The 1,414-nt window shown below is 35.4% G+C and overlaps 1 pseudogene; it reads right to left on the bottom strand.

Annotated features, from left to right (window-relative positions):
- Positions 1-267: 267 nt before the first annotated feature.
- On the bottom strand, positions 268-991 carry LOC145116492 (ethylene-responsive transcription factor ERF098 pseudogene; annotated as a pseudogene).
- Positions 992-1,414: the final 423 nt, after the last annotated feature.

Below are 1,414 nucleotides of genomic sequence, written 5' to 3'. Positions count from 1 at the left end.
CAACTTAGCTATGAAATCTGTGATGGGACAATTTTCTAGTAGTGTTCCATATCGAACATAAACCCCATTTTCTTGTTAATTTAACCGTTACCAATACCAACCACATACATATTACATTATAATCATCTTACATGGAACAACAAAATATCAAAATCAAAATTTAACATATATTCATGTTTATCCATCTTAGTCTCCATACATACTTAAAGCAAACCACGTGTATTTATACTAAATCCAACATAATTCAATAAACAATCGTTCAGATAGTACAGGAAACACGTACTTCAATATATACGTCAATAAAATACATATTTTAAATAAATTTTTTGAATGTTTGTTACATAAAATGCCATGTTTCCGCAATCCCGTAATGAAATCTCTCGTTTTTCAACATTAACCTAGTTTATTAATGTCTAAATACGAGATTCGAACTTAAGTATCTTTCAGTTTTGGTGTTAAATCCTTGTGTTTGGTGAATGTTTGCCAAGGAGGTCTTCCAAAAGTTTATCATCCAAATACTCCAATTCTATAACCGGCTCTCTTTCCGATCTGCCATTGTTATCCCTCGAAGATATATTTGAAGAAGGCGATGACAAAGAGGACATTGATAAGAACGTCGAGTTTGCTGGCAATGCCGCCATAGAAGCATACCCGGAGCTCGACGGCAGCTCCGCCGTGGAAGATTCAACATTCCGGTAATGGCCGTCATTAGGAAAGTTAAGAATAGCTTGATGACCCCTTAAAGCATAAGCAGCTCTGTCATAAGCCCTAGCAGCTTCCTCCGCCGTATCAAAAGTTCCTAGCCATGAACGCGCTCCGTTTCTCGTCGGATCACGTATCTCTGCTGCGTACCTCCCCCATGGCCTCCGTCGTATCCCTCTGTACTTATTTTCTCTTCTTCCTCGTTCTCCACTTCCGGTGGGTTCTTGATTTGATTCCATTGCTTCAAGCCTCGATTTTTCTTTGAAATCCGTGAGTTTGATCGTATAAATATCAATAGGATTATCCGGAAAGAATTCATTGATTATAAAGAAGGGTCGTATGTGGTGGGTTGAATCGAATTCAACTTTGACAACAATCGCCGGCGGCCATTTCTGTGAAGCTTCGTGATAACATGACACAGTGGAGCGTATTCAAGTTGCTGGTGCACGTGGAGATACCTTAGAATAATCTAACAAACATTCTAGTCAAATCTTAGTCATAGTTCGATAAAAACATTTTGTCGTGAAGCCTTAAAATTATATATGTGATAATTAGAGTTAAATAATAAAACATTTATGATTTTTTCGTGTTTTTTTGTTTTTTTTTCTTGTGGGTTGATAATAATAATAATAATAATAAATTTTTGTTTTTTTTTCTTTTTTTTCTTTTTGTGGGTTGACGAAAATAATAATAATAATAATAACAATATATA

This window comes from Lactuca virosa, chromosome 5 (genome assembly GCF_052849685.1).
Source record: "Lactuca virosa cultivar CGN04683 chromosome 5, Lactuca_virosa_CGN04683_v6, whole genome shotgun sequence".
Taxonomy (NCBI): domain Eukaryota; kingdom Viridiplantae; phylum Streptophyta; class Magnoliopsida; order Asterales; family Asteraceae; genus Lactuca; species Lactuca virosa.
Note: the sequence above shows the minus strand (reverse complement) of the source record. Positions and strands in the feature narration are given on the sequence as shown.